Here is a 26,058-nt window from a genome sequence, read left to right on the forward strand (position 1 = left end):
ACACCTGTAAAACAAGAAGACAAGTTATTATGATCATGCATGAATGCAGTGTCCATCCACATGAGGGACACCTTGTCTCTTGATCCTGGCTTCATCGAGACAGATAATAATCCGGCAACAATATTCTGACATTCAACATTTGATTCCCTCATACAGATCAGAGATATATGATTTAGCAAAATACCCCCAACCATGTGTATGCTTGTGTGAGTGCATACGGTAAAGCAAATAAAGCTTGAAGATCAATCACTGAATGAAAATCACCATCACATAACAAAATGCACAATAAGTGCCATAGTCATACATCAAATCAGATACCAATTCTCCAAAATCAATAAGGAAATACAAGCAAATGAATTCCGTCAACAGGCCTGACGGTAATCCACAAATAAGAAAGGCTAGCCTGATGAGGGTCCCACAGAAGGCCTTACATCATCAATCATCTTCGCAAACTCTGCGGCGAACCTGAGCTCGGTGTTCTCCTGCTGTAATCTCCCCACCTCTTTCTGGTGAATCTTCATCTGCCTTAAGTAATGATCTCTCTCAGTCATGTAATGATCCCTCTCAGCGATGATCTTTGCTTTCTCCGCTTCCCACTCTGCAGCGAGGACTCTGGCTCTATCATCCCTCTGATCCCTTACGAGAATTTGCCTCCTCCTCTGATCTTCAATAACCTTTGTAGCTCTGGCTAGCTTCTCCTTGGTGACATCGTGCTCTCTGGTAGATGACGCTAAGGCTTGGCTGATATTCCCATAGTAGGCGGTATCCATCTCAAAGCGCTTTGCTTCCAGGGCATGTCGCTTGTCTTGATCTTCCATCTTCACTTTAATCTCCTGATTAGCCGTCTGAATCCGAGCAACACTCATCTCCAATTCAGCTTTCTCCGCAAGCAACTGATCTCTGGCTCTCTTCATCTCAAGGAATTCTTCCATACTGACAGAAGAACGCGGACCCTCAATCATAGGACACACAGGATCACCTCCCGGAAATGGTAGATGTGTGATCTGGATCCTCTTCCGAAGCCAATCATCGAATAGAGGAAAATACCGGCTGTTGACCTTGCCAAACGGAACCTTGCCCTTTCTTTGAATGTCACGCCACTCATCCAATACTTGCCTCAGCTTGGCCTGATTGCCCTCAATCGGGAAGTAAAAAGACTCTTGAATCTCTCGCTCGAGAGGAGGACCCTCCACAGCAAACCCCATCTGTCTCCTGAGAAGCACCGGGTTGTAATTGACGCAACCCTGAACTCCTACAAGAGGCACATTGGGAAGACTCCCACAACTGCATATGAAATCCCATCCAGCCATACCATTATGAGTCCAAGCAATGTCAGCAGCCCGCAACCCCATCAATCTGAAGGACCACTTGACAGTAGGATCAAGATGAGCAAAAGCACCTCGGGAAGGCAAATACCCCATAAACCACCTGAATAGTAACTGGGCACAGCACCGGATCAAACCCCCACGTCGCTTCTCATTCCTGTTATGAATCGAGTAATAGACGTCTCCGATCAGAGTAGGAATAGGGTTCCTCTGTATGAACAACCTGATAGCATTATGGTCGACAAAGCTCTTCTGATTAGGAAACAGAATGATCCCATAAACGCTCACAGCAATCAAAGCACAAACCGTCTTCCAGTTACCCACTGCAGCATACTCCTTGGCCTTAGCCTCCAAGAAACTCAAATGAAAACCTGGTAATTTGCCCTTTTCCTTCAAACCCTCCTTGACCATCTCCGGACTCAAATAAAGAGCACGGGAAATCCCAAGGATGTCAGGCTCCACCCTAGGAGCATGGAAAGGAATCTGATCACGGATCTGCATACCCAAGATGCTAGCATAATCCTCCATCAGAGGCCCCAACAAGTAGTCCGGGAACACAAAACATCTCAAACCCGGATCGTAGAACTGGAGAAGTGTATGAATGGCGCTTCTGTCACTGTCAGTGAGTCTGAAAACCATCTTCAGGATACCACCGTATGCCTCACGGAACATCCCCACATGGTCGGGTGTAATCAATGCTATCATATCTCTCAGCACACCAATCTCTGGGTCGAAGAAACTGTAGGCAACATCATGCTTCAAACCGGTCCTCATATCTGAGCAGAAAGTCTCTCCACCAGGATCTCGATAGAAATGTCCCTGCATATGGATAAACATGTGTTAGATGCAGGTAAATGCAAGATGTAATGATGCTGATGAATGAATGCAATGCATAGTGCCATCCTCCAAGTCATCTGGTCAACTGTTGCTCTGAATCACAGCCCTGATCTCTGAACCGATCACAACCATCTGAAGGAATATGTAACCGCAAATCCGACTCAAAGGTTCCGAAATAAACGGAAGATACATCACCATCATCATCATCATCACCAAACAATCTCTGAGAAGATAACCATAATCCTCTGAATCGGCCCGGGGAACCCTGAAATAAACGGATCCCCACTGATAAATAACACGGACAGCACTTCGGCGTCTCAGAAATAAATGGCCATAAATCCGACTTATAAATAGGACTCTGATCAACGGAACCAGAAGTCACCATCCGAACATGCATCTGTAAGAATCACCCTCCCCTCACAGGTAAATTCTAAACAGGTCATCCTAAGGCGGATAATAGTCTCGACAATCGGGCAGAGATACTCAATGGGTTTGCCCTTTCGGGTGTGCCATTGTAGCTCCCTTAAGATCGTCTAAACCAAAGATCCGGGAAATGATCGGTCACCAAAGTCAATAGTTCAGATGAAGTGACTCAACCAGAGTGGAGTACCCCACAAAGGAAGAGCACTATCAAATGAACCTCGTCCGGCTTGTGGTACATCACATTGCCAAGCACATGTTAACCTAACACGAAGGAGGCAACATGAGACCACACTAATCCTAGGTGTATACTCGGGCCTGGGTTTTAGCCCCACTCAGAACACCCACCCCAAAACAGAGGAACCACCTGCACAGAGGATAGCAGAATGATAGTATGATGCATGCAAGTATTTATGCAAATATATACACAATCAGAATAATAAATGCAATAAATAAACAACACAAGCAACCTAAACTATCCTAGAACGCTAGGAGAGACTCGCTTAGGGAAGATGGACCAGCGCAGGTCAACATCTAATGTCCCCAGCAGAGTCGCCAGCTGTCGCATCCGCGAAAAACAACCGGCAGGCTGAAACAAAAACAACACAGAGCCGCCACCGTGCGTTATTTATCCCAAAAGAGGGAAAGGAAACGCTCAGAGTAATCCTGGAAAAAGCATGGTCTCGCGACCAAAGAGAAAGGGTACGGGAGTCGGTTACGCAAGGGGAAGGTATTAGCACCCCTCACGTCCGTCGTACTCGACGGGATCCACGCTCTAAAGAAAGAAAAGGTTGCTAAACAAACACCACACACACACACCGAAAAACAACACAGGTGGGGTTAAGAGGAAGAGGGCTCGCTAGGACATCGCATCCTATGCCTACGTATCTCGTCTAGAACGAGAATCAGAGCTGCCGTAGTTCGGCTCACGCACGCCAAACAAGACACACACAAACACGGGCAAACCTGGAACCCGAATGCCAATCGCTGGGCTTACATCGGCTTCCGAACCAAACAACACACTCAGGATACGGACAGCCAATCGCTGGGCTTACGTCCATATCCTGACACACCAGAAACATAACAAACAAACACACACAAAAAGAAAAAAAAAGTGCCCGGAGAGACCTCTCACGGTCTCCTGCCTACGTACCTCATCTGGTATGAGGATCAGGGCGACGTAGTTCCCCTGAACGGGAAAGAAATTCTAGCCAGAAACCAAGGGGAGACACACTACTAGGGAGCTGTACTCGAGCCTAGTGTTATCATGCATCATTGCCCTATGTTATGGTTTCTATCCTAACTTGCTCAACAGCAAGCTAATCCTAACCAGGAAAAGCAAACACACATGCTCAATCAAAATAAAGCAAACATTCACATAGCACACACTATATCCAGTCAAGTGAGGCTCAAACAAAGGTGAGACTGCCAAGGCAAGTCAACTGTACAAGGTAGTGTTCGCTCTTAACCCTGACATTGAGAGTCAGGGTGAAGCAGATGAAAGGTGAGTGAAGATGAGACTTCACAGCTCTTATCCCTGGCCAGGGAGAGCTTCAGACAAAGGAGCGTGGGTCCAGAAAGGAAGAACCCTTCTACGCTCAAGACTCTGACTCGATTGTACAAATGTACAAGATCTTGGGTTAATGTCCCAATGCATCAACACAGTGGTTTGAGCAGAGGGACGACTCAACAGAATAGCGGGGGATGGATTGCACATCCCTTGGGTTCCGCCAATTGCCTCATAGAGGTCTTTACCTGCTTGGGACAAAAGTAAACAATCACAACATCGCCTCTTAAGGAGGACTTCAGACAGTTGCCTGGCTAAATAACAAGCCAGGTCTTCCAGACTACATGGAGACAAGAGAGTCTACCTCAACTGGTTTATACAACCAAGCAGCAGCACAGCATGTTCTTAAAGAACTAAAGCGACTACGGTACCTGGAATCAATCAAGCACAGTCAGTATTCAAGTCACAAAGTCAAAACAGACAAGTTAAGAATCAACAGACAATGTACAATCAGACAATGCAATGTGCAAAGCACAATCAACTCAAGTGAGCCAAGCATCCTACAAAATAAACCAAGTTAGTTTACAACAATTAGCCAAATCTAATTCAATCAACTTGCATTTTTCTCCTTAAGGCATTTGCATCTCAACCTGAAACACAATTCAAAAGTGAGAAACAAGACCACTAGGCCAAGCCTAGGGTCCAAAGGAGGTGAAAAATTCAAAACAGCAAGTGAAAATTAATCAAAATCACAATCAAACAATTGAAAAGCAAAACCAATTTGTCCCATGCTCATATCAATCACCATTATCATTTTATGCACAAAATATCACAAAGCATGCTATTTGCAACATCAAAAGACCAAATAGAATGATCACAATCAAATCAATATCAAAACAGCCCAATAAATTCCACAAAAATTCCCACCTAAACTGAACACATTCAATGAGTAGCATATCAATTTTCAGCTCATTTTGATCAATGGAAGTATGAAAATTAAATTCACTAAGTTCAGACAAGTTCAAGCAAGCCAACACAAGGCATCAAAACAATCATTAACTTCCAAAAATCATAAATCAGTGACAATATATGATAAATGAATGGGATCAAAACTACAATGACCTATAATATGTCTACAATGCTCATACCAAATTTCACACTCATACAATCAATGATCCGAATTTCACAAATCAAATGGTAACATGTGTCACAGAAAATCGCAAAATGACCAAACAGAAGGAAAAATTCCAATCAAATAGGAAATGCCATCAATAAATCCAGAAAAATTCACATGTCATCTCAATATACATATGCTCAATCATGCAAAAATTTGGCTCAATTCAACATCCCTAAGCAAGGCAAATAAAATCATGAAGTTCATCAAGCTTGGTGTGACACAAATTGTCACACCTCTATTCAGAAATTCATATCTCCTCAACCAGGTATCCAAAAACTACAAGCTACACATAAAAATGACCATCAAAGAATCCAGAATAAGCACAAAAAATTTCATGAATTTATTTGGAGGCATCATCATTTCATGAGTGATATGGCAAAACATGTACAAATTGCATACATCCAAACAATCCTTAAGCATTTTTAATTTCCACATGTGCACAAAAATATTAAAAATCATCATTAAAATCTACACATCATAAGGAGCATGGTGAAAAAAACCTCACAAATTTTGGACAAAGGATGAATTATTTATGAATTTTCTAAGTCATGTGATCAAATTGAAATGAAATAAAAAAACAAAATGAAATGAATTTAAATAAATGGAATAATGGCACGGATGGTAATATTGAGGAACGCGGCCAAAACGACACCGCTTCCATTTATTCGTTGTCACGTTCCTATTGGCCAGGGCAGCGCGGTAAACAACTTTCAAAACAAGGCCAGGCGAATTGAAGATCTAACACGCTTTTGGATGTGTTCTTCAGCAAGAACAAAAGCAGAATTCCAGAAAATTTGCCAAGAACGAAACTCAACCAAAATTTACAAATGATACACCATTAGAACCGTCCTTCAACAAGGATCATGAATATGCAATTTGTTTGACCTAATTCTTCCTATGCTGAGCGAATCAAACAAAAAAAGTTTGCACATCAAATGTTCAAATCACGATTACTCTCTCTACACTTAACCATATCACAAACTACAAGCAGCATGATGTTCTACATGGAGAGATCTACAAAATCCATATCATAGTTCATGCAATTAAATAATTCGAGGATTTACCTCTTGGAGATGGCAGATGCGAATCTTTGAGTTTCCACGTGCAAAAGCCAAAAACAGATGAAGCTTGATGTTCAGGAAGATGATTACAACAGGTTCCTCAGCTCTATGATGCTTCAATTGCAAGATCCATCAATTTTCCATGAAAGTGTAAGCCTATGATAGTCCACATTCATCAAGCTTTGGCCACGAGTTTTGCAAAACAGTTCATCAACAACACTTGTAGAGCATGGATCCAAGAAGAATCAACAAGTTTGATGAAGAATTGTGATGAAATTGATGAAAAAAAGTGTGTAGCAATTTTGAGAATTTGAGAGGTTTTGGAGGGAAAAACAGTTATGATCTTGAGAAATGTGAAAAGTGGTTATGATTCTGTTATGATTAACAACTTATACTCACTCCTTAATCCACCTCTTAATCACCATTAGCAAAATGAGAGTGATTAGCATAATTGCATTTTTAAGTGAAATGGCAAAATGGTCCTTTCCAAATTGGGCAATGTGACAGCAAATGACAGTTCACACAACTTCTATTTGGCATTTGGAGTGTGTTAGAATTGGTTCCATGTGCATAGGCCTTGTATTTCTCAATTTCACCATTCCACACCAAAAATACAAATGAATTCACTTGAAAAAATGACTTTTTGCCATGCTTATTTTTGATGAATTTTGACCATGCATCATGAAAGATCATATGAAATGTGGTTTGCTCAAAGAAAAATCAACCAAATTGGCCATTCCATGTGAAAGTTATGCCACTTTGAATTTAGGCATTTTTGGAAAATGATTGGACCATACCTTGTCAACCATATATGAGAAATTCAAGTTCTTGGACTTTTTGGAAAGGTGAGAGCAAGATCTACAACTTTCATGTTGAACAAAATTTCATTTGAAGCTTTTTTGGACATGTAATTTTGTGGTGAAAAACTTTCCATTTTTGGAAACTTCCATTACAAGTCACTTTCCATTTTTGGAAACTTTTCTCCTGACTTTATATTCTTCATTCTTGATGTTTGAAATGCCAGATGAAACTTGTTTCAACATGAATGAAGTGTATCCAACCCTCTCCCACCTCCAAATCCATCAATTCTGGCACAGTTGACCACGGTTGACTTTTTCAACTGATAGATGAATTTGGCAATGCACTGATCAAGTTGAGCCTCAAACTCCTGATGAAATGGCTCAAGGATGAACCCCTAGCTTCCATAAGCTCAAAATAATCATGAAATGATCCCCATATCCATTGTAGACCCCATCTCCTTGTCATGCCCTGATTGGCCCAATGCAACTAATTAGGGTTGACCAGTGGTCAAAACCCTAATCTCAAGGTATCTGATGAATCTCTTGAATCTCTTGGATGATATCAAGACCATGATGATGATGATGTACCATAGCAACCAAGATCAAGCTCAATCTTCTTGAAGAACATGAAACCCTAATTTGTAACCCAATCCTTAGATAGTTACTGATCAGTCCATTCAATGAAACCCTAGCTTGCATACATCAACCTTTTATCTTCTGACCAAGACCTAGGAGGATGATTTGCACAATGTAACCATATTATATGAAATATGCAATGCCTAATGACCTAAAAAAAATGCATTGCAATATGTTAGCTAGTCCCAAGAGAGGAGGGCAAATTTTGAGGTGTTACAGGGAGGAAGGCCACAAAAGGCTTCCGGAGGAATCATCAATCACAACCGGATGAAAGAGTTCAATGTACAGGCAGACACACCACAACAACAACTCTGATGATCAGAGATACCAAGAAGCAACCAGATCTCTGATGAGGATAGATAGGCATTGATACGGCTCATCATGCCAACAGATCCGCTGAGGGATCTATCCGAGGGAATGCCGGATTACCGGGATGTCAATCCACTAAGTACCGAATCTACCAAATACCGAATCTTCCAAAGACAAGCACCCATGCCGGGGAGAGGAGAAGACTGCTCTGTTGGCGAGACGAAAGTTGAAGTCTTTAATAAACACTCTGCTTGGGAACTGGCCCACAGAAATGTATTCCAACAGCAAACTTGTTGGGGATGCCCCACAATAGGGCTCAAACAGCACTCTACTGGGGATGCACCACAATAGGGATAACAGGAACTTGGAGGAAGAATGCTACACTGGCGGGGACATGAAGATGAAAAACTTCATCCAACACTGCACTGAGCAACCTCGCTGAGGAGAAACCATGAGAGGTTCTACAGGAAAAAGATTCAGTCATGCTCGAGATACGAACAAATGTCTTACCTGTTGGTAATCATACCACCCTTGGGAGAGCACTGCGAATCTCCTAAGTATCCTTCCATCATTGTGAATGTTCACTTTGTTTAAGAACAATTTGTGAAAAATTTGTTTATTTTGAAAACAATGATACTTTATCAATTAAAACATGCAAAACATTTATTGAGTTGAAACAAATAAGAGTGCAAATAATTGGATAAAAGCTCAAATTGATGTGAAGGAATGGTAGTCTGCAAATTGCAGGACTCCATAGCTTAAATTTAGTGATGTATATTGGAAGAGGGCTACATTGAACATAATGACCTTTTCTCTACCATTCTGAATTTCGATGTATCCGGAGCTTCAGTCGACGACGAATCAAGAATTCCTGACGGATGACAGATGTAGAGCACAGTCTTGTCATGATGCAGTTACTTGCCAAATCCCTAATTTTTGCCTAGATTGCCCCAGTGTGAGGTGATAAATCTAGCGGGATGCAAATTCTTTTTTTCAATGTCTCTAACTTTTGCTTGGATCGCCCTTTCGGGTTTTCAATCCACCGAGACGCTCCTTTTTGCCTAAGTCGCCCTTTGGGGTGTTCGACTTAGCGAGCTATTCTGCTTTTTTTAGGCGAAGTATTTCTTGACTGCATCTGGAATTCACAAGACGAGTGAACTTCTCCATCCATTGTTGTAAGTGTCAAAGCACCGCCTGAACAGGCTCTCTTGACAACATATGGACATTCATAGCTTGGGGTTCACTTGCCCCTGGAATCGGGCGCGAAAGACAAGACTTTCTTGAGCACAAGGTCACCTTCTCGGAACACACGAGGCTTGACCTTCTTATTTAATGCTTTCTTCACTCTCTGCTGATGTAACTGACCATGACACATGGCAGTTAATCTCTTCTTTTCGATCGGATTCACTTGGTTGTAACGACTCTGAATCCATTTAGCATCAGTCAACTTGGGACTTTGAGGGTGCTATTTCTTTTGTTTCTTTCTTTCTTTTTTCTTTCTTTTTTCTTTCTTTTTTCTTTCTTTTAATTTCTTTTGATTTCTTTTGATTTTTTGATTTTGCACCCTCCTCTTTCTTTTTTTTCTTTTTTTTTAAATGCCCCAGTTGGCTGTTCTGCTGATTCTCGAGATGCAGCTGAGTGATCTTCTTTTCTTGCTCAAGGAGTCGGGAAATCTCGTCAGGAATCCCTTCAACATCATCTTCTTCCGCTTCAAATACAGGGAATTCAAAATTGGGAGATGACGTCGGATCACTATGTTCAATGGGTTTAAGAATCAACCTGCATAATGATTTGAGTATGAAAAGCTTTTTGGAAATCAAACAAGACAATCGTTATGCAGATGAAAAGATTGCTTTTATTCTTGTTTTTAGGGTTTTTGTGATCACCAATTTCATGCAAAAAAGCAAAAAGGGAAAACAAATGGAAAAACAAATGTTTTAACATGCTTTTATTTGAATGAAAATATCATTGCACAAAATGTTGCCAACAATGTCATCACTTCTCCTTTTGGCATGGGAGAAGGGTTTTTAAACAAAGTGATTATTACTCTGACTTATGAAAAACTGTAGGAACGCCCACAGTGACCCAATTGCGATAGATCCCTCCAGGGATGACAGATGTCAGTATCCTTTGCATCAGCAGCTTCTGCTTTTGGACAACCCTCTTCGTTGAAGACCTCAGAAGAAAAGCCACCGCCAGCCCGGGGCTTGTTATCTTCAAGCTTGATTACCACTGGGACCTAAGTCCTTGAAGCTTAGAATCCCTGATCTGACAAGGTCTTGCACCTTATTCTTCAACTGAAAGCAGCTTTCCACATCATGACCAGGAGCACCCGAATGATACACACAATGCTGATCAGGCCTATACCACCACCGAGGGTTGATGGGTATAGCCAGCGGGTCTCTGGGAGTAATCAAGTTCCGCTCTATCAATGAGGGATACAACTCTGTATACGACATAGGGATCGAATAAAAATTGATCTTCTTCCTCTCATTACTTGTATTGGCTTGATTACCATTGTGAGGCTGGTGAGCCTGCTGCTGAGGACGAGATTGTTGATGTTGATATTGCTGAGCTGGCCTTCTCTGCTGTTGGGGTTGAGTTGCTGGAATAGTCACAGCAGCAGCCTGACGATATTGTCCTTTGTTCACATTCCTCTGACGATGCACAACATTTGTTTCACTTTCTCCCCTTTTGGGTGCCCCAGAGAATGGCTTCTTAGAACTCGAAGAACTTGAAGAGCCAGGATCTTGTATCTTTCCTGCTTTGATAAGACTCTCAGTCCTCTCCCCACAAACAACAACATCAGAAAAGCTACTGAACAGGCAACTCCCCATGCGGTCCATGAACACACCCTGTAGGGTCCCAATGAACATGTCAGTCAGCTCTCTTTCCAACATCGGAGGTTGCACCCTTGCGGCTAGCTCACGCCATCTCTGGGCGTACTCTTTGAAGCTCTCACCAGATTTCTGACACAAGCTCTGCATTTGGGTTTGGCTCGGCGCTATGTCCATGTTATGCTTGTATTGCCTCATAAAGGCTTCACCTAGATCTTTCCAGCTTCTGACTGATTCTTTCTTCAGATCCATGTACCAGTCCAAAGACGCTCCAGACAAACTGTCTTGGAAAAAGTACATCCACATCTTCTCATTGTCAGTGTATGCTGAGATCTTCCTGTAATAAGCCTGCACATGGGTGCGAGGACAGGAAGTGCCATTATATTTGTCAAAGGACGGCGCCTTGAATTTGTAGGGGATCCTCAGCCCATCCACCAGACCCATGTTGGTCACATCAAAACCCAGGGAATTCTGACATTCCATAGCTCTTATTTTCTCAGCAAGGGCATCCACCTTACGATCCCTATCCTCAACTCTCCCAACAACTTCATCATCTTCACTCAGCAGTGTGAACATGTCCTCTTGTCTATCAACAATCGGAGCAGGATGACGAACTGGAGCCCGGGTAGCTCTGGCATTGACAGTCTCTGCAGCAAGATGCTGTCCATTGATTCTTATACCCCTCAATTCATTCCCTACAGTGTAGTCATTGACGGGAGCAGCAGTAACATTCTCATGAACGGGCACACCCACTGGTGACGCTCGGTTGGACTGCGGAATCACGGTCTCCTGTCTCTGAACCAGGGCTCGAAGTTCCTCTTGACCTTGCGCAACCCCTTGCATCATTGTCATAAACTGGGCCATGTTCGCCCTCATCTCAACTAATTCTGCCTGAACCTGGTCCATACCCCTCTGATGATTCAGTCTGGTTGAGTAGCGATGCGGTCTCTGATCAGCTATCCTGTCCCAGTCAGGAACCATAGTGAGAAGTCTCTCCCAAACATGTCTGTAATGCAAGGATGATATGTGCATGATATGCGCATGAGGCGAATGCTATTTTATCATGAATGATCCTGGAAAAGGATATGCGTATGCGAGTTAATTTTTTTTCTGTTTTTTTTTCTTGCATTATTTATTTTGGAAAAATAAACATGCTATGATGCAGATGATGCAATTATGACTGGTCGGGTTGTGCGTCTCAAGGCACAGGATCAGAGCTTCGGCTTGAACTCGGAACCATAATTCATCTGAAACCCAAAGTCATCTGATAAACTGTCATCTGAACCCAATCCGAGGAACCAAGTCACCAACAGGATCACAAGTCACCAACAAGTCACCGACAAGTCACCAACTATACCTGTAATAATGATCATTCCCTCCCCACTCACGGGTGTCATCTAGGCCAGGGTAAGGGCAAGAGAAGCGCAGGATAAACAACCCTTTCAAGAACATCATCTTGTGCACACCCGATGTATGCACCGATAATACCCCATCAGAGTCTGAACTGCTCGTGATATCAATGTTCCGCTAAGTGGCGCATACCACCCGCTTCCCATGAATCACTCTATTCCTAGGTTTCCTAGATTTCACTCATAGCCTGGGTATTGGGCCTTTTCCCTCATGGAACTCCCACCCCAAACAGAGAAACACAGCACAGCCAGCACAAATGAATATGAATGAATGCAAACATAAATGCAAACATAACTGCAAACATAAATGCAAACAATAAATACATGAATGCAATAAATGAAACAGCCAAAAGCAACCAAACCCTATCCTAGAGAGCGCTAGGAGAGACTCTCTTAGGGAAGATGGACCAGCAAGAGGTCAACCTCTCTATATCCCCAGCAGAGTCGCCAGCTGTCGCATTACGCAAAAAAACCGGCGGGAAAACGAAACAACAGAGCCGCCACCGTGCGTCATTTATCCCAAAAGAGGGAAAGGAAACGCTCGAAGTAAACCTGGAAAAGACATGGTCTCGCGACCAGAGAAAGATGGGATCGGGAGTCGGTTATGCGAAGGGAAGGTATTAGCACCCCTACACATCCGTCGTACTCGACGGGATCCACGCTCGGAAGAATAGAAGAAAGGTTGCTAAAAACTGCTCAAACACTGCACACACGCTGGAAGGAAACACAAATGAAAGACGGAAGAAAAGGACTCGGCAGGATATCGCATCATGGGCCTACGTAGTCTGTCAGACACAGACATCAGAGTCGACGTAGTTCGGGACAGGGGAAACGTGCTCGCTAGGATGTCGCATCCTATGCATACGTATCTTCTCTAACCAGAGAAAGAATCAGAGCACTCGTAGCTCGGCTAACGCACGCCAAACAAAACCACACAGGAAACCGACTGCCAATCGCTGGACTTACGTCAGACTCCACACAAACAGGAAAACATGGAAACCGAATGCCAATCGCTAGACTTACATCAGACTCCGAACCAAACACACCCACACAGGAAACCGACTGCCAATCGCTGGACTTACGTCAGACTCCAACAAAGAAACTGGAAACCGAATGCCAATCGCTGGACTTACATCGGACTCCAACCAGAAAAGGAGAAACAACTCACACCAACAAAACAAAAGGGCGCCCGGAGAGATCTGCTCATCTCCTGCCTACGTACCTCATCTGGTATGAGGATCAGGGCGACGTAGTTCCCCTACGCAGGGAAAGAACTTCTAACCTAACCAGAGACTGGGAAATGACAAACTAGAAGGGAGACTAACTCGAGCCTAATAGTTATCATGTGAATTCACCATGGTCCTAGGTTGATGTTTCTACCTAACTTGCACAGGGAGCAAGCTATCCTAAACATGACTTGCACAGGAAGCAAGCCAAACTAAACCTAACTTGCACAGGAAGCAAGCCAAACTAAACCTAACTTGCACAGGAAGCAAGCTAAACTAAAAAACACAAACATACAAGCACAAGTAGCACACACTATATGCAATCAGTTGGCTCAATCAAGGTTAGGTTTTAGTCGAGGGGTCATATCAACCTCGGCAAACAAACCACTGTAACAGGGTGATGTTAGCTCTTAACCCTAACATTGAGAGTTAGGGTGAAGCAGATGAAATAGGAAGTGAGGGGTGTGCCTCATAGCTCTTATCCCTGGCCTGGGAGAGCTTCAGACAAATGAAGGTGTGGGAGTTCAGAAAGTTGGAACTCTTCTATCCACATGACTGACACAACAAAGATCTTGGGCTATTATCCACAATGCATCAACACAAGGTGTGTGAGCAAAGTGGATGACACACTGAGTAGCAGGAGATGGACTACACATCTCTTGTATCTGCCAATGCCTCTTCACTTAGGAGGTCTTTTGATATGTACAGGGGACAAAGATAAACAATCACAAACATTGCCTCTTAAGGAGGACTTCAGACAGATGCCTGACCACATAACAGGCCAGGTCTTCCAGACTACATGAAGAAAAGAAATTATACCTCAATGCTCAAGCTATCAAGCAAAGCAAAAGCAAGTTCACAAAGGAACTATAGCAACTAAGGTACCTGAAAACAATATACCACAATCAGTATACAAGTCAACAAAAGTCAAACAGACAGACTAGTGGTCAACAGTCAACAGTACACAATTAAACAAACAAGCATCAATGCACAGGAAGCAAAGCACAAGCTCAACTCAAAGGAGCTAATCCACCTACAAGACAATTCAATGTTAATCAACATCAATCAAATAGGTAGCTCAAGCCAATGAACCAATTCTTCAAGGCCATATGCTTCTTGTCCTGAAAACAAAACTCAAACATAAGCACTAACCACTAGGACAAGGCCTAGGGTCAAAGGGGGAGAAATAATCCAAAACAGAACATGAAAATTGACAAGAAGCAAGCTCAATCAATTAGGAACATCATCCAAAAAGTCTCACATTTATATCATACACCAATTTCATTTCATAAAGCAAACATGGCAAGGCATGCAATTTGAAAGCTCATAGAAGCAAACAGAATGAACCAATCCACATCAACTCAAGAATGACTCAATAAATCCCAATAAAAATCATGGCTAAACAGCACTCATAACATGATCATCATACCAAATTTCAAGGAATTTGGACAAGTTTAAGAAAGGCAATTAAATTCATCAAGGCAAGGTATACACAAACAAGCTCAAACAAAGCACAATTGGATGCATCATCTTAGCACAAGCCTAAAACAGAACCCAAACATGAGATGGACATCAAACTAAAGCCAAGACAAACTTCAAAGCGTCTAGAAAACATGTGCAAAATTTCAGGTTTATATGATAAACATCCACCATTTCACAAATCATCTAAATTCATGACTCTTCAAAAGTCCAAACATGACCAATCAGCAAAGAAAATCTCAAACAAATTGGAAATTCATTCAAAAATTCTACCAAATTTCATGAGCAATCCTAACATCCAGAAGTAGCATCACACAAAAAATCTCATCAATTGGCATTTAATTGGCATGGCAAATAAAATCATCAAGTTGAGCAAGCAATGGTGTGACACACATTGTCACACCTACATTAAACAGATCATATCTCAACAACCAGAAATGAGAAAAATGCAAACTCTATACCTAAATGACCATTAGGATGTATATTTTAAGCATGCAAAGTTTCAAAGTCATTGGATAAAATCTCATCATTTCATCAAGGGTATGGCAAAGGAGGTACAAGAAAGCACATGTATACACAATCCCTAAGCAACATTAAAATCCATGCGTGCACAATTTCTGGAAAAATCATCAAAAAATAGTAGAGATCATGAGGAACATCATGCAAAAAACCTCATCTCATTTGGACAATCCATCATTGAGTTATGAATTTTTGAATGGATGAAAAAAAATAAAAAGCATGTGAACAAGGCATGTGTGAATGAATGGTAGAACATGGAATAATGCAAAAGGCCTATTTGAAGATGCCTCAGCCAAGTATCGAACTGGCCAGCTTTTTGAACTGAAGCGCGCTTAAGTGAAACTCTGCGTTTCACTTAAGCTTATGTGGCGCGGCAAGTGAATCCTGGCCAATCAAATAGCCACGCTGGCTCCATGCAGCCAATACATGCGCTTAAACACAAAATAACATGCAAGCCAGGCGCGGGAGGATCAAACATGCATCTGGAGATGAAAACCTAACGCGTTCATACGTGTTCATCACAAATCCCAAGCTCAAGAACAAATTGTCACAGAAATGCACAAAACCTATATCAATAGCTTCATCTTTCAGTGTACATCATCATGCCAGGCTTAGATTTTGCTAATTCAAATTATATCAAGAGATTCGCATGCAAGAACATTTAATCATCAAACTTAGATTCACAATAACTCACTCATTTCTTAATGGAATTCAATGCTACAAAGCTCAAATTACTCTACATTCAAAGATCTACCACATGCATATCCTAATTTCATGAATTGAGAAACTCGAAATCTTACCTTCAAGCAAGTGCAGAAGTGGAATCGTGACTTTCAAGCCTTGCAAGGTCCAAACAGATGCTTCTTTGCTCTTGGATGAGTGAATGGATGAAGATTTGAGTGTTGAACATGCACGATCTAGTTGGAATCTTCAATTGCCATTGATGAACACATGCTCCAACAGTTCCAAAAGCTGCTCGAAAATGATGGATTCTTGCTTCCAAAAATATCCAAATATGCTTGTGGATGATGGAACAATCAAAGACAAGGCAAGGTTCGTCCAAGATTTTGATGAAAAAGTGAGAAAAAGTTTGAGAGCGCAATGAAGAAAAAGTTTCAGATCTGAAAATTATGCCAAGTTAATCCAATTTCTGTTATGATTTGCCCTTTATATGATGTGCTAATGAGGTTTGTTAATCATAATTAACCAAAATGCCAAGGATTAGTGAAAATGAGTGTTTATGCAAATTTGGTCAATTCACCTCATGTGCATGAAATGGATGCTACAGTACACGTGACCTGTGCTAATTCACTTGCAAAATCAATTTGGAGCCAAATGCCAATGTTTGAATGCATGGACAATGCTTAATTTTTGAATTTGGAATTTCCCTCCAAAATTCAAATGGAAAATCTAAAATTTTTGTAATGGAAATGCATGATATGTAATGCATGAATTGGATAGTAGAGATCAAGAGAGAAATGTTCCAAAAAGAACCATCTCATTTGGCCTTTTGGTGTGAAAGTTATCCCCTTTTGAACTTCAAATTATCTTGACCATGATTGATCCATAACTTGCCAACCATACATGAGAAATTCATGTTCTTGGACTTTTTGGAAAGATGAGAGCAAGATCTTGAACTCTCATGTTGGACAAAATTTCATTTGAAGCTTTCTTGATGATGTAAACTTGAGGAGAAAACCTTTCCATTTTTGGCAGTTTGAAATTACAGGTCACTTACTATTTTTGGAAACTTTTCATTTGACCTTAAATTCTTCATTGTTGATGTTTGAAATGTCAAATGAGACTTGTATGGACATGAATGAGGCCTCTCTAACCAACTCCTACCTTCAAATCCATGATTTCATGCACAGTTGACTTTGGTTGACCTTCTAGGGTTTCAGATGCATTGCATCTTGACTGATGATCTCTGAGCATCCAATCTTTGGCCAAACCACTTCAAAATGATCCCTAGGTCACATTAACTAAATGAACCAACCCCAGGGCTTTGCTTCCATAGGAAATGCACTTGCTTGCTTGCACAACTGGATCTCCTGACCAGTATTGATTGATCTTGCCTGATGACTGTTGACTATGCAAATGATAATGCAATGAGCTATGCAACACTAATGCAATGTTAATGACCTAATCATGAAAATGTATGTACAAAATGGGAGGTGCAAATTTGAGGTGCTACACCCTCGAGATGAAAACCGGATGGCAGATGCTCTGGCAACGTTGGCTTTAATGAATGTGGTGAAGTATTGGAATGAAGTTCCGAATTTGATTGTGATGCGTCTTGATAGGCCATCTCATGTGTTTGCTGTTGAAAATATTAAGGATGAAAAGCTGTGGTATTTTGATATCAAGTGTTTTCTCTAAAGTCAGATTTACCTGTCCGGGGCATCTTTGAAAGATAAGAAGACTTTGAGGAGATTAGCTAACAACTTCTACCTGAATGGTGATGTGCTTTATAAGAGAAACTTCTATATGGTTCTGCTTAGATGCATGGATAGACACGGAACAGACTTATTAATGACAGATGTCCATGAAGGTTCCTTTGATACTCATTCCAATGGACACGCTATGGCTAAGAAGATGTTGAGAGCAGGTTACTATTGGCTGACAATGGAATCTGACTGTTGCAAGTTTGTGAAGAAATTCCACAAGTGTCAAATCTATGCGGATAAGATTCATGTTCCTCCGACACTATTAAACGTCATTTCCTCTCCATGGCCCTACTCCATGTGGGGAATTGATATGATTGGCATGATTGAGCCCAAAGTTTCGAACGGACATCGTTTCATTTTGCTGGCTATTTACTACTTCACAAAGTGGGTTGAAGCGGCATCATTTGTGAATGTAACCAAGCAAGTTATTGTAAGGTTTATCAAGAAATAGATTATATGCCGGTATGGTGTGCCAAGTAAGATCATTACTGATAATGGATCTAACTTGAATAATAATATGGTGGAAGCTCTTTGCAAAGACTTCAAACATTGCACACCATAATTCTTCTCCCTACAGACCTAAGATGAATGGGGATGTTGAAGCTGCAAACAAGAACATCAAGAAGATCATCCAGAAGATGGTTGTGACGTACAGATATTGGCATGAGATGCTCACATTTGCTTTGCATGGGTATCGTACATCCATATGTACTTCAACTGGGGCAACCCCTTTCTCACTTATTTATGGCATGGAAGTTGTGCTCCTGGTAGAGGTTGAGATCCCATCATTGCGTGTGTTGATAGAAGCCAAGTTGACAGATGCTGAATGGTGTCAGACCAGGTATTACTAGCTGAATTTAATTGAAGAGAAGAGGCTAACTCCCATGTGTCATGGTCAATTATATCAGTAGAGAATAAAGAAGATTTCGATAAGAAGGTCAGGCCTTGTGTATTCATAGAAGGTGACCCTGTGCTCAAGAAGATTTTATCTTTCAAACCAGATTCTAGGGGCAAATGGACTCCTAATTATGAAGGCCCATATGTTGTTAAGAGATCCTTTTTAGGCAGTGCTTTGATTCTTACAAATATGGATGGTGAAGAGGTCACGCGTCTTGTGAATGTCGGTGCAGTCAAGAAATACTTCGCCTAAAAAGAAAAGAATAGCTCGCTAAGTTGAAAACCCGAAAGGGCGGCTTAGGCAAAAAATGAGTGTCTCGGTGGATTGAAAACCCGAAAGGGCGATCCAGGAAAATGTTAGAGACATAAAACAGAAAAATTATCCCGATAAATTGAGTACCCCACCTTGGGGAAATTTATGCAAAAATTAGGGATTATGGCAAGTAACTGCAAGCTGCCGATCTCCAATCTTGAAGATTTTCTTGAGCACAATGTTTTGTTCTGATTCATCTTTAGCCAAAGCTAAGAGCACAATGGATATTGAAAGAGGTAGAAGGATTAGTGATCATTGTATTCAATGTAGCCCTTTTCCATGTAAATTACCATTTTTCAACTTTTGTAAAGATCTATGGAGTCTTGTCATTTACAGACTACCATCCTATTAAATAAAGTTGAGCTTTTTATCCAATTGTTTCTACTCTTATTTATTCAGCTAAATGGAATTAAATTTCATTGTGATCATTTTGAAATTAAAGTTTTAAAATAAAAAATCATGTTTTCTTATATAATAAAAGCAATTACTTTTTAAAGAGCAATCAATTTCATTTAAGGAATATCCACAGCGGTGTGAGGACAGGTAAGCCCTAAAAAGCGAAGCATTGTTGGTTTTATCCCCAAGCAGTTGGTATGTGTAGGTGTTTAATTGGCTGCATTATATGGTAAAACACTAATGTCTTGACTGATGTCTTGACATGTATGTGTGACTACATTGTAGTTACTGCAGGACTAGCTAACACAGGATTATTGAATGCTGTGACATTCATACCTGTCAACAGATACTAAGGAACAGAAGTTCTGTTAGAACTTAGTATTCATTTGCTGTCTGGTTATCAAGGAAGAACCAGACCTGGCATAAGGCCTACTGACTGAATGTCAAACTGGATGTTGTGACATTCATCATTGACAGCAGCTACTGAAGATTAGGCAGAGTGGTGTTCTGCTATACTTCAGCATATTACTTAGTTTGTTCTTCAAGAGAATAACAGAACTAACTTAAGGCCAAGTGTGTAAATGTTAAGTTGGACACTTTGACATTTATTAATGTAAGCTGTTACTGTAGTATGGTCATTTTGATCATGTACAGGTCAGCAAATTTGTACAGTCTGTTTTCTGGAAAAACAGACTCAGCATATGGACCTTGATGTCAAGCTGAATGTCGTGACATTCGTGCCTGACAGCATATGCTAATTTGTAGGTTGTTCAGTTTTCTGTTTCAGCTTTTTCTCAGGCTATTCTTTAGGGATTCAACAGCTGAGAGAAAATCCAGGAAGTCAACAACCAAGCTACATTCAATGAACCTAACAAATAGCCTATTTGTTAGCAACCTAAATGTTGAATTTGAGGGAACTTGTGTGACCTAAAATTCAGGAAAATACAAGTGCAAAAGCCGAGGTGCTGCAATATAAAAAGGAAGGCATTCCTTCATTCAGTCTCGGGGATTTTGAAGCGTGAAGAGTTAGTGTGTCCATCATACTTCACTGCTGTATTTTGTGAGTCTTGTATTAGACGTATCTTGTAAGCCAAGCCATTATCAAGTAGATGATTGCTTTGGCATAGGGTGTTCATTGAGTTGTAAGTGTTGTGTCACTCAAAGCTTTTAAGCGTGAGTGCTGTGTATCTTGATTTAAGCTGTGAAGCATAATCAAGAGTTGTTTTTGAAGTGTGACTTCAAAGTGTTTTTAATATCACTGAGGTGATTGAGGGGGAGTGAGTAGGAACTCTGATCTTAGGTTAAGATTGAAATTGCATTGGGTAGGGATTAAGTGATAAGTTGTAAACGGGTGAGTTTAGCTTTGAATTGATACTACTAATAGTGGATTTCCTCCCTAGCTTTGTAGCCCCCAGATGTAGGTCATGTTGGACTGAACTGGGTGAACAATTACTTGTGTTATTTACTGCACTTACTATTAAGTTCTACATAATCCCTGTCTGTGCAGAATTGGATGTCATAACAACCAGTGTGACATCCAAAGTCTGATAACTAGAATTTCAATTGGCATCAGAGCAGGCACCCTGCCTGTGAAGTTCTGGGTGAGATCTAGGGAAGTTACTTTCTAGTACCATGGACAAGGATTTAGGACATTCAAACAGACCACCCATGTTGGATGGATCTAATTATGATGACTGGAAGCCTCGCATGATAGCCTTCTTAAGGTCCCTAGACAGCAAAGTCTGGAGAGCTGTCAACAAGGGATGGGAACATCCAACGAGGACTGATGAAGATGGAGTCAGTGTGCAGATTCCCGAAGAAGATTGGGACAAGGAACAAGAGGCATTAGCTCTTGGAAACTTCAAAGCCTTGAATGCACTGTTCAATGGAATCACTAAGAACATCTTCAGGCTAGTGCACCATTGTGAACTAGCTAAGGAAGTTTGGGATACCCTCAAGGTAACTCATGAAGGTACTTCCAAGGTGAAGATGTCCAAACTTCAGATGTTGACAACCAAGTTTGAAAATCTGAGGATGAAAGAGGAGGAGACTATTCATGACTTTCACATGAATATTCTTGAAATTGCAAACACCTCTGGTGGACTAGGTGAGAAAATGACTGAAGAGAAACTTGTAAGAAAGATTCTCAGGTCCTTGCCTAAGAGGTTTGCTATGAAGGTCACTGCCATAGAGGAGGCTCAGGACATCAGCAATATGAAGGTAGATGAGCTCATTGGTTCTCTCCAAACCTTTGAAATGGGCTTAGGTGAGTATGCTGAGAAGAAGAAAAGCATCGCCTTTATATCAAATGCTGAAGAGGAGTCAGAAGAAGGATATACAGGAGGTGATGAAAGTATATCAGAAGCCTTAGCCATGCTTGGGAGGCAATTCAACAAGTTCATGAAGAAGATTGATCAAAGAGGTAGACCTAATGTCAAGAACATCCCGACTGACATTAAGAAAAGATCAACTTCTGAGGAGAAGTTCAACCATGGGAAGGGAATCCAGTGTCATGGCTGTGAAGGGTATGGACACGTCAGAGCTGAATGCCCTACTTACCTCAAATTGCAAAATAAGGGGCTAGCTATCACATGGTCTGAAGGAGATTCTGAAAGTGAATCTGAAGGAGCATCTGCCAAACATGTCACTGCACTAACCAGTGTGTGTGTCTCTAAAGATGACACAAGTGCAGATGAGCTGACATTTGATGAACTTGCTGCAGCATATAAGAAGTTGTGTACCACCAGTGCAGAAGTGCGTGCACAAGGAGAAAAGCAGAACAAACTCATCAAGGAACTGGAAGATGAGAGACAGAAGCAACTGTCTGCCATAGAGGGGCTAAATGATGAGATAGCCCTGCTGACCTCCAAGCTGAACCAGATGACCAAATCCATCAGAATGATGAATAAGGGAACTGACACCTTGGAAGAAATTCTAAAGGTGGGACAGCAGTCTGGAACCAAATCTGGGCTAGGATTTGGAAAAAGAGCTGAACACAAACGCCCAAAGGCTAGAGTTCAGAAGTTCAAGCAGATGTCAAAGCCAATGTCTCAACATCGAGGAGCTAGGATGAATGATCATCAGAAGAGAATATACCAGAATTGGAGGTGTCACCACTGTGGCAGGCTTGGACATATACAAGCCTTATGCTACTGGATTCATGGCTTCCCTAACAGAGCCTCACATGTCAGACCTAAGCATAAAACACGTAAGCGATGTGTTCCCATTAAGAAGCAACAATGGTATGCTAGGATAGCACACACTGCCCTAAGGGCCTCTTCCAGAGAAGACTGGTACTTTGACAGTGGATGCTCAAGACATATGACTGGTATGGAAAATCTACTGGTAGACATTCAACCTCACACCACCAGCTATGTGACTTTTGGTGATGGTGCCAAAGGAAAAATCAGAGGTGTGGGCAAACTGGACTGTTCTGGAGTGCCAAAACTGAACAATGTGCTGTTAGTAAGAGGACTAACTGCAAACCTCATCAGCATAAGTCAGCTGTGTGATCAAGGTTTTCATGTTCAGTTTACTAAGGAGCTATGCATTGTGACAAATGGTGACAATCAGGAAGTCATGAGAGGAACCAGGTCCAAAGACAACTGCTACCTGTGGGAACCTGATCTCTCTAACTTTTCCACAACATGCTCCTCAGCCAAGGAAGAACAGGAGGTGAAGCTGTGGCATAGAAGACTTGGACATCTCCACTTACGGGGAATGAAGAAGATCATATCCAAGGAAGCAGTCAGAGGAATGCCAAAGCTTCTGATTGATGAAGGAAGAGTCTGTGGAGAATGCCAAGTGGGCAAGCAAACCAAGATGTCACACCCAAAGCTGGGACATTCCACAACCTCCAGAGTTCTGGAACTGCTGCACATGGACCTAATGGGACCTATGCAGGTTGAAAGTCTTGGTGGGAAGAAGTATGCCTACGTGGTGGTTGATGACCATTCCAGATACACGTGGATAAGCTTCATCAGAGAGAAGTCAGATACATTTGATGTCTTCAAAGATCTGTGCATAAGACTTCAAAGGGAAAAGGACAGTTGTGTGGTCCGGATTAGAAGTGATCATGGTACTGAATTCAAGAATTCCAAGTTTGATGAGTTTTGCTCATCTGAAGGAATAAGCCATGAGTTCTCCTCCCCTATAACTCCTCAGCAGAATGGAATAGTTGAAAGAAAAAATAGAACTATTCAAGAATCTGCCAGAGCAATGATTCATGCAAAGAAGCTCCCTATGCACTTTTGGGCTGAAGCAATGAATACCGCGTGCTATGTTCACAACAGAGTCACCTTGAGAAAAGGAACCTCCTCCACTCTGTATGAAATATGGAAGGGTAGAAAACCCACTATGAAGTACTTTCATATTTTTGGAAGTAAATGCTACATTCTCACAGATCGTGAACAGAGAAGGAAGCTAGATCCCAAAAGTGATGAAGGCGTATTTCTGGGATACTCCACTAACAGCAGAACCTATAGAGTGTTCAACTACAGGACCAATGTCCTGATGGAGTCCATAAATGTCATTGTGGATGATAAAGAGGAAGGAACCGATGTCATGGAGGATGTTGAAACATTCCTTGATAGTCCAACTGACAGTCCAGTCAAGCCTGAAGAAGTACAGGAACCTCCTCCTGAATGTGAAGTAGAAGCACCCACCAAAGTGCCATCTATCAGAATTCAGAAAGACCACCCTAAGGATCTTATCATAGGGGATCCCACCAGTGGTGTAACTACCAGGTCAAGAGGAATAAACTCAAATTCCTGCTTTGTTTCCAAGGTTGAACCAAAGAATGTGAAAGAAGCCCTGACTGATGAATACTGGATCATTGCCATGCAAGAGGAACTCGAGCAGTTCACAAGGCATGAAGTATGGGAGCTGGTTCCAAGACCTGAAGGGTCCAACATCATTGGTACCAAGTGGATCTACAAAAACAAATCTGATGAGAAAGGAGTAATTACTAGAAATAAAGCAAGACTAGTAGCTCAAGGATACACTCAAGTTGAAGGAGTAGACTTTGATGAGACATTTGCTCCTGTGGCTAGACTTGAGTCCATCAGATTGCTGTTGGGGGTAGCATGCATCCTGAAGTTTAAGCTATTCCAAATGGATGTGAAGAGTGCATTCTTGAATGGCTACCTGAATGAAGAAGTCTATGTGGAACAACCCAAAGGGTTCTGTGATCCTAACCAACCTGAGCATGTATACAAGTTGAAGAAAGCCTTGTATGGGTTGAAGCAAGCACCCAGAGCTTGGTATGAAAGGTTAACTGAATTTCTGACCTCAAATGGATACAGAAAGGGTGGCATAGATAAAACCTTGTTTGTGAAGGATGAAGAAGGCAAAATCATGATAGCTCAAATCTATGTTGATGATATAGTCTTTGGTGGAATGTCAGAACAAATGGTTAAAAAATTTGTTCACCAGATGCAGTCTGAGTTTGAAATGAGTCTAGTGGGAGAACTGACCTATTTCCTTGGAATGCAAGTAAACCAAATGGAGGACTCTATGTTTCTCTCCCAAAGCAAGTATGCCAAGAACATAGTTAAGAAGTTTGGTATGGATCATGCCAGGCACAAGAGGACTCCAGCTCCTACTCATCTGAAGTTAACCAAAGATGATGGAGGGCCTAGTGTTGATCAATGCCTGTACAGGAGCATGATAGGTAGTCTGTTGTATCTAACTGCAAGTAGACCTGACATTTCTTATGCAGTTGGAGTGTGTGCCAGATACCAAGCAGAGCCCAAGGTGAGCCACTTGAATCAAGTCAAAAGGATTCTCAAGTACATCAATGGGACGTGTGACTATGGGATGCTGTACTCACATGGGTCTGAGCCTGTCCTATCTGGGTACTGTGATGCTGATTGGGCTGGAAGTGCTGATGACAGAAAAAGCACATCAGGTGGATGTTTCTTCTTAGGAGAAAACCTCATATCGTGGTTCAGCAAGAAGCAGAACTGTGTCTCTTTGTCCACTGCAGAGGCTGAATACATAGCTGCTGGAAGCAGTTGCTCCCAACTGGTTTGGATGAAACAAATGCTCACTGAGTACAATGTCACTCAAAATGTCATGACATTGTTCTGTGATAATCTCAGTGCCATCAACATCTCCAAGAATCCCATCCAACACAGCAGGACCAAACATATTGACATTAGGCACCACTTCATCAGAGATCTGGTGGAAGACAAGGTGATCACTTTAGAACATGTAGCCACGGATCTTCAACTGGCTGACATATTTACAAAGGCTCTGGATGCTACTCAGTTTGAAAACTTAAGGAGCAAACTGGGAATATGTCTCTCTGAGACCTTATAGCAACCACTGATGTTTGGGATAAATTGTTTAATATCTCTGCCTATTAAACAATTTGTACTAGGCTATGATTGGTCAACAGATCATAGCTATGCTGCTTGCAACAAGGGTGGATACAAGAGGGTAAGGAGACACCCTACAGAGA

The sequence above is a fragment of the Lathyrus oleraceus genome, chromosome 2, assembly GCF_024323335.1.
Source record: "Lathyrus oleraceus cultivar Zhongwan6 chromosome 2, CAAS_Psat_ZW6_1.0, whole genome shotgun sequence".
Lineage (NCBI taxonomy): Eukaryota > Viridiplantae > Streptophyta > Magnoliopsida > Fabales > Fabaceae > Lathyrus > Lathyrus oleraceus.